This window comes from Nasonia vitripennis (genome assembly GCF_009193385.2).
Source record: "Nasonia vitripennis strain AsymCx chromosome PSR unlocalized genomic scaffold, Nvit_psr_1.1 chrPSR_random0038, whole genome shotgun sequence".
NCBI classification, from domain to species: domain Eukaryota; kingdom Metazoa; phylum Arthropoda; class Insecta; order Hymenoptera; family Pteromalidae; genus Nasonia; species Nasonia vitripennis.
In genome coordinates, this window is record NW_022279697.1 from 1 (window position 1) to 8,528 (window position 8,528).

At 30.7% G+C, this 8,528-nt stretch overlaps 1 long non-coding RNA gene across 1 annotated transcript; it reads left to right on the forward strand.

The window, feature by feature from the left end:
• Positions 1-244: 244 nt before the first annotated feature.
• Positions 245-6,747, forward strand: LOC116418024. Its single transcript, XR_004345317.1, has 7 exons — positions 245-1,921; positions 1,999-2,130; positions 2,222-2,442; positions 2,589-2,736; positions 2,816-4,901; positions 6,407-6,467; positions 6,554-6,747. It is a non-coding gene; the product is annotated as an uncharacterized LOC116418024 (long non-coding RNA).
• Positions 6,748-8,528: the final 1,781 nt, after the last annotated feature.

The following is an 8,528-nucleotide window of genomic DNA, read 5'->3' on the forward strand; positions in this document are numbered from 1 at the left end:
TAAGTTTTTGCTTTTTAGAAAGATTTACATAAGCCTTTCTGACTGACATTATTAAATAAACAAATTCAGTATAGGTACAATATTACCTGCTATTATACAGTTACAGCCTGCTGTTCAGCCAGTTCAATTTCCAGTGGCAGAAGAAAGGTTTATCTTAAACAAACAAAAGTGAAATAGTATTGGTTAGATTGTAGGTTAGGAACTTGTTTGTCACGTTTACGTTTCAAAGAACGAGTTAAAAATTGTAATTTAATCGAACATAAGTACAGTTATATTATTATTTCTTACTTACTTATTATAAAATGTGCAGAAGACGCCAATTAATAATAAATAACGCTTATGATTTTATAACTACACTTTCAACGTTTCCAAGAAGAAAACTTTTGGAAGTCCATGTTGGACCACTTTAAGAATGTTTTTAAGTCACCTGCTACATGCGCTCTTTTGGACATCATTTTTTAGTTTTATTTAAATACTCTGTACAAAGTTATCAAAAAGAACACATTCAGAGAACTTACATAGATAACATTTTAAAGATAAGTTATAGAGTTCTCTAAAAATTTGTCTATAATAAGTTAACTATGGAGTTCTCTAAAAGTTGTCAATATGATAACAATTTTAATACCGAATGAGTCCAGACGTCAATTGCTGACAAATTGAAAGCTTTCAGACAACTTTAAAGATAACCTTAAAAAGATACGATGTAGAGATCTCTAAAAGTTCGCTGGTGCTTATTGGGTCGTTTATTTGAATACGAAATCCTAATTTATTAAAATACAGCATCAACTATTAGGTAAATTATTTATTTAGTTCAAATGTTCTGAATTTATAACCTACAAAGCGTTTATTGAAATATAAAGATTTGAAAAATATCTTCTTAATGATTCAGTCCGAACAAATCATTTCTTCTTTCAGCAAAATCTTTGATAGTTCTTATAAAATATTATCTTATTTGACGTCTATATTATTTCCTTATATCACTTGAAGAAAAAAATATTTTCAACAATAATTTACTTATAGGTAAAAAAAACACAAATTCAAATAATAATTTTTATAGCACTGGGTGACTTAAATGCGGATTTAAGGCATGCAAATCCATGGCGTAAGTAGCTCTTTCTGGAACTGTCTACGCTCGTGCGCTAACCTCCCGCTGCCAGAAAGGGCTACTTACGCCACGAATTGCGTGACTTGGCAGATTTAATCAAGCAGTGCTATAAAATATTGTACGATACTCGAGTCGTATGTTCACTTTCCAGCACGGCGTAACCTCGCCGTGCCAGAATGTGCCTCATACGACGCGACACTTGTATCGTAATGTACTATGGGTAACTGAAACTAAAGAAATCGCTTCCGCGCATACAAAAGTTATATGAAATATGACTATTTCATTTTTTTCAGCGTCATTGGTGCAACGATTAAATCAAATTTGGGATGCAAGGTAATGTCATTTTTCCGCTCATTGGATAGCTATATTGTTGAGATCATTTATTACTTATTTAATTCATAATTAACTATACATACTTGATAATTATATAGCTAATTTCGATAATATTAATAAAAAGTTCATACAATAAGTTTTCCGGGTTTCGCCGCGAAATCAAAAATGATATTTTCGCATGACGCATTCAAACGCGGCTCGGTTCCCGCCGTCCCGCCGCTGCGCGCGGAGAGAGCGGCGGCGGCCATGTCGTCTGCTCACACCCTCCCCTGACTCTACACCAAGCAAATTTCTTTTTCATTAATTATTTCGGAACTTTGCGCTCATCGGAATTGATTAAAAAATCGTTTCCAATGCAAAATTTAACGCTTTTTTCATTGATGCTAGCCATTTTCTCATAGAATCATCGAAACGAAAAGGCCCTGGGCACCATGAGGAGCTTGGCAGGATGCCACACGAACTAGTGCATTTCAGCCTTACAAGGTATATTTATTAATTCTGGCACTATTTGATTGTCTGATAAACTGCTCATTGATATTATTATTTTGATTTACTGATAGCCTCCTACGCTGTTGACAAATTTACAAAGACGTAACACTCAAACTAAAATTCTTTACCTTATGGAGGTGGAGATGTGACTTTTTATACATTAACGGATCAGGGTGAACTTACAGCTGACAATATTCATGCAGGTAATATATTTCAATTCTGTTTTGTACATCAATAAGTAAATATTTATGGTATGATTCTAAAAGATAATCCTGCAATGATTATCAATTTTAGCAACTGTAGATACACCGGATGAAAATGGTCTTACTGGACTTATGTGGGCAGCTGGTTATGGCCAATTAAATAGTGCAACACTTCTACTAAAGAATGGGGCAGATAAAAACTACAAAGGATCTCATGGTCAATCGCATTTGCATCTAGCTGCAGCTTATGGACATCATGATGTTGTAAAATTGCTCTTGAATTATGGTGCTGATTCTAATACAAGTAAAGATGTAAGTTGTATCTTGTTTTTATAAATTTTATTAGAGAAATAATTGTTTTATTTTATAAAAGCTTAATATATACATATTTTCATATTCAATTTAATCGTACATTTATGAAAAAGTTAATAATAAAATAGTATGATACATTGTCGCAGGAGGGAAACACACCTTTGATTTATGGAGCGCAAGGTGATCATCCACATGTTTGTTATGAACTTTTGACAAGAGGTGCGGATATAACAATGACTAATGCCAATGGACTTAATGCTTACAAAGCCGCTATACTCAAAAATACATCAACAGGTACTATATTATTAAATTATTATACACTGATGATAAAAATAATCTAAACATAGATACTCATATTTCATTTTTGTTTCAGCTAAAGCAGTATTTGAAAATTTTCTTGTACAAAAAATTGTAAACTTATCATCAGAGATATTTTAGTAATAAATAATGTAAATACATATAGTAATATCTTTCGACAATTGAACCAATATATGGATAGCTTTGGATATGAATGTTAATACTCCAAGATGCAAAACAAATATTTTGTTGATATTGTCTTATCACTGTCCTTATTTAATATTCTAGTCAACTTTCAACATCATGTAGTTGGAACTTCTTGTGACGGTTTTGAAGGATTATGATAGACTAGCCATATGGCCTCTTGTAATGCTCTCAAACAAGCAATATTGGCTCCAAATCCACCAGCCTTTTCTACTTCAGTCTCTTTTCTAACATTAAAAATATAGCCCCGTGTCTGCACCTCTCTTAATCCTGGAGGAGTTGGTCCTTCGATTTCTTGAGTGATAGGAACATACTGATAAGTGGGACCCTCATCCATTTTAGGTAATTGAACAAAACCTGTACTATTCTGTTGTCCAAACTTAATGCCTGTACTGAAGCTAGTTGCCTTATTAGGTGCTAGATTAAAATATAGTTGTGAACATTTTTTTGTCCTTACGCTGTAACTTTTGAATATCAATTTCTGTAAAAATTAGTAAAGCTAGATTCAACTGTAATTATCTTTTACTTTATGGGTTGTTCTTTTTGGCAACATATATTTCAAACAAAAAATAAGTTAATTAATTAAATAAAATAAGTAGTACAATGTTTTTGAACAAATATTTTTTATTGTGTATATATAGTATAATTAATAATTTTATAATAAGGGTACAGATAAAACTGGAGGTCTTAGAGTTTTAAGAATTTTTACAATTTTAACTTTTCCAGACATATGAGCCATAATGTGCTTTTCCAAATATTTTTTGTTAACGTATGTTCTCTTACAATAATTACATGTGTAAACATTTTTAGGATGTTGTGAGTTTACATGTTTTCCAAAACATCTTTTCTAACAAAAGTTTTATTACAGATATGACATGTAAAGTTACATAGATCAGTATGTGTCAATCTATGAGTTTGTAGATGTTGATTTTGGGAGAACTTCTTATTACACTCATTACAACTGTAATTTTTCAAACCTTTATGTATACTTTGATGTACTTTTAATTGCCCATTTGTTTTGAAACTTTTTTCGCATATTAAGCATTTAAAAGCTTTCACAGTATCATGGATCTTGATATGCACATTTAAATTTCCCATTTGAGTAAAACTTTTTTTACATATAGTGCATATATGTGGTTTATTTTTTGAGTGTATTCTTTCATGTATTATTAAATCTCTCTTTCTTTTAAAAGTTTTTTCACAAGAAACACATGTGTACAGAACATTTTCAGAATTTTATCGTTTTCCATATTTAAACAATATTCTTCATGCAGGTTACTTGATTTTCAAAATAAAAATTTTATTTAAATCTGTTCCAGATTGATTCGTGTATCATACTGCCTACAAAGTTAATTATATTTTAGGGTTAGGGTTATACTTATTTCGTACAAATTATTATTCTATTTTATTAATATACGTGACTTACCTTTATTTTACAACGTCTAACATTTGTTAAAAAATGTTATAAATTTTTTAGAGCTACATAAATAGCCGTATAGTTGAAGAAATATATGAGAAAGCAATCCCGTGCGCCGTTGATGACAGAAACTTATGGGAAAGCAATCCCGCGCGCGGCTCACGACAGAAATTTATGAGAAAGCAATCCATGCGCGATTTGGATGCGCAGTTGCATTTTTTTGGACTCGCATATGTAACCGCGTATAAAGAAGTATACGTGACGTATCTGAGCGTGAGAACAACAAACAATCAACGTGTTTATGTTGATAACAAAAAAGCTTGTAGAGTATACATGGTTTGGAGTTAACAGCTTATTAAGGAAGAATAAAAGATTTTCAAGAGTACATAGCTTACATGGCTTGGAGCCAATAACTTTAATAAGGGAGAGAGAAAAGAGCACCTGGCAAATAACATGCAACTTCATTTTTACTTTCTACAACATTCCACCTGTTGATTTCCAATTATTCGGTGCAAGTCAACGTTCATTTTAGCAAAAACAGGTAAAAATTATTAAAAATATGTTTTCTAACATTATTTAAATGGAAACTTTTAGATTACAAGGCATGTGCTAAGAGTGGTAACCTAACCTGCACATCTATACACACAAACATATACATAATCACACACAACGTTCACTGCCTTAACTACTCTAGTATGCACGTGAATTTTAAAAACATCAGTTACAATTTGTGTGTTGAATATTACCAAGGATGAAGTCCAGATGTAATTATCTTAATAGATATTCTCAACTCAGTGTTCGAGTCAGTCGCAGGTAGTATATATCATTATGGTGGCATATATGCAGAGCATTATAATTTTTGCTGTACATTTTAGTGTAGATACTTGTTTCATTATGCACAAACAGGTTAGCGTAATAATTTTTACTTAACAAACTCTGCTAGGTGTTCCACATCAAATCCTATGGCTTATAGTGGACAAAATGTACAAATAGGTGTTTATATGAAAATGTAACTGAAACACGTGAAATCAAAACAATTAGATATATTGTTTCAATATCTTTAAATAAATCACCTTGTACAATTTTAAACCTCTGAGTATGATAGTTTTGAGAGCGAAAACAAAATCAGAAAACAAGCAGTCGTATGTAACTATTGATAATTTTTGTTCGCACTCAATTAAAAACTATCATACTTGGAGGGCTAAATTTTTGTGTGGTGATTTTTTTCAAGATGTTCAAATTTTGAACAGCTACCAAAGACAGACAAGATAAAATTGTTACGCTATCTTGTTTCTATGTAATAAAACAAGCATCTACACAAAAAATTTTACATCTTTGCATTAATACACTGTATATATGCCACCATATGTGACTGACTCGAACACTGAGTTGAGACGTACATCTTTCAGGATAATTATGTTTCTTACAGGTTATTAAAAACAGCAAATTAAATACACTCACACTATATGACACCATACTTACTGTACACATAAAAACTCTACACAATTGCATTTTCCTACATGAAAAAACTCTACGCAGATATATTTTCTACACGAATATTTCCTACACTTATTTTTTATTATTTTACTACACTGCAAAACTCTACACAAACGTATAACCTATTGTTGTAACAATGATATAACAATAGGTTATGATATTGTGTAGAGTTTTGCAGTGTAGTAAAATAATAAAAAATAAGTGTAGGAAATATTTGTGTAGAAAATATCTGCGTAGAGTTTTTCCGTGTAGGAAAATGCAATTGTGTAGAGTTTTTATGTGTACAATAAGTATGGTGTCCACTATATCAGTTTTCAACTTATTCTAACCTCTTTCCCATCATGCTTCCACAGTTAACCTTTTAAGTAGTTATTTAAATATTATTACTTAAGAAACGATTCTAATTTTTTTTTGTAATTACTCTTTTTACCTTTACATATCTTTGCCATGTTTTGAACCAGAATCGTTTAGTTTTTATTAGTTCGCTTACTTTCTACCAGAGACGATTTTTTTTATTTATCTACATAATTTTTTTCTTTTATTTTACAGCTAAAATTTGGATTGAAGAATAACGGTACTCTCTATGTCCTACAAAATACAAAATTGTAAGGTATATATACATATTTATATACATGTTTGCAATTACTTTTATTGACTTTTTTCATATTCTAATGTTATACCATATTTCTTTTTCAGGTTTTCTGTCTTTGAATAAAGCTAATGACTATAATATTAATGAAGTGTGATATTTAACATCCTAAGTAATTATAACTGATTATTGCAGTTTAGTGAAATTTGTTATTATGACTGATCATAGTATTACTGAACTTTGATAAAATTACTGTAATAATTGTCACAATGTAACAATAAAATAAATAATTTCAATTTTTCTCTCTCTTTTTTTTTACTGTATATATAGACTGCCTTCCGTCTATTTTTATTTACAAAACAATATCCTTACAGTTATAATTATTCCTTTAAAAATAATATCTATCCATATTTCCAACATTTATTTTTACTAAAATCCTGCCTTATCTAGCCAAAGCCATAGCCAAAGCCATTAGCCAAAGCCATTAGCCAAAGCCATTGCCAAAGCCATTAGCCAAAGCCATTGCCAAAGCCATTAGCCAAAGCCATTAGCCATATGCATCAGCAAAAGCCATTAGCCAAAACCATCAGCTAAATTAAGCCATTATAGCCAAAACCATCAGCCAAAGCCAACAGCCATATAAATACCCCATGGTCATATCAGTTGAATATTGCTATATTCAGCGAAAGCTGTCAGTCATAAATATAGTTACAAATAGTACAGCCACACTATCGTGCAAACAATTGTAGATTAGAACCGATTAAAACGATTATAAACTATTAAAACGGAGCACTGTTGAGGATTACAATCGTTTATTAATCCAATCAATAAGAAATTGTGATTCGTTTTAATCGTTTATAATCATTTTAATCTGTTTAAATCTGCAACTGTTATCAGGGTAGCCAAGTCTCTACGTATCTAACCGAAGCCACCAATCGGAGACATCAACCATAGATAACCACAGCCACAAGCCTGTATTACCTGCAAACAGCCGAAGTCATAACCATTAACTGTATAACTATAAAACAGCTTTTATTAGCCATAATCAGATAGCTAATGTATTTAAATTAAAATAAATTTTACATTATTTCAAACAACCAAAGATTAATTAAACCAAATTTATATTAAATATATTTTTTATATGATACTTGTACGTCTGCTCTAAGCGACAAGGCATTAATTAGTCCGCTAAGTGTTTATGTAGACTATTTTGTTAGAATATTATAAAATGGATAATAATATTACACAAAATTTCTCAGAATGTGCACGAAAACGTGTTACATCAGGTGATTTGCTGGAAGATTCTGACATTGATTTTTTTCTATTATTACTAACAAAATGTTCAAAATATAAGCCCTTTTCAACTTTACTTTTATACCTAGGTCTTATTTCAGAAATTCCGAGAAATCAAAAGCATATACAAATTATATATTTATCCTCAGTATGCAATAATCCAAACGATACTGGACATTGGGTAACTTCTTATTATGACACTGATTATATTTATGTTTTTGATTCTATAAATAATAAAGTAATGCACAAAGATTTAGAAAAATCATTAAAATTGCTACATCCTTATTATTTTCTGGAAGGTAAGAGAGTTATTTTCCCAAAGGTTCAACAACAAACGAATCAAAAAGATTGTGGAATTTTCGCCATAGCTTTCGCAATAACTTTATTATGCAAAATGAAACCAGATCTTCTTACGTATAATACTCATATCATGCGTCCACATTTACTGAAATTACTTGTTAGTAAGTACATCGCACATTTCCCTTGTATTATTACACCTATCCCTATAAATGTTCAGCCTAGAAAATTATATGATACAAATATTATCATTAATAATGCTTGTCTCAATGATGAACACATAGATTATTTTCATACAATGTTACAACAACTTTCTGCGTACCAACCCTACTCAACGTTGTATTTACAGAATATTTCAAAAATTTCGCATATAAATGAAAATAATAAACACATACAAATATTATTTCAACGTGGCTCCACAATAGGTCATTTTGTATGTACATATTACGATACTAGTAATTTATTTGTGTATGATTCAATGAATAATAAAGA